We start from the raw sequence: 213 nt of genomic DNA on the forward strand, positions 1-213 counted from the left end.
GGCCAATCCCAGAAGCACCGGGCTCCTGGCCAATCCCAGAAACACCGGGCTCCTGGCCAAACTCCTCTCCGTCGGAAGGCACCGAAGGCCGCACCAGAGGGGAAGGGCCTGGAGAGGGAGGCCTGGCCATCTCCTCTCCTTCATGTTCAGAGCCTTCCTCCTCTGATGAGAGGGACCCACCGGACGGAGCCACAACAGGCTTCAGATGGGGGA

Source organism: Protobothrops mucrosquamatus, unplaced genomic scaffold (genome assembly GCF_001527695.2).
Source record: "Protobothrops mucrosquamatus isolate PMUCROS unplaced genomic scaffold, P.Mucros_1.0 scaffold635, whole genome shotgun sequence".
NCBI lineage: Eukaryota > Metazoa > Chordata > Lepidosauria > Squamata > Viperidae > Protobothrops > Protobothrops mucrosquamatus.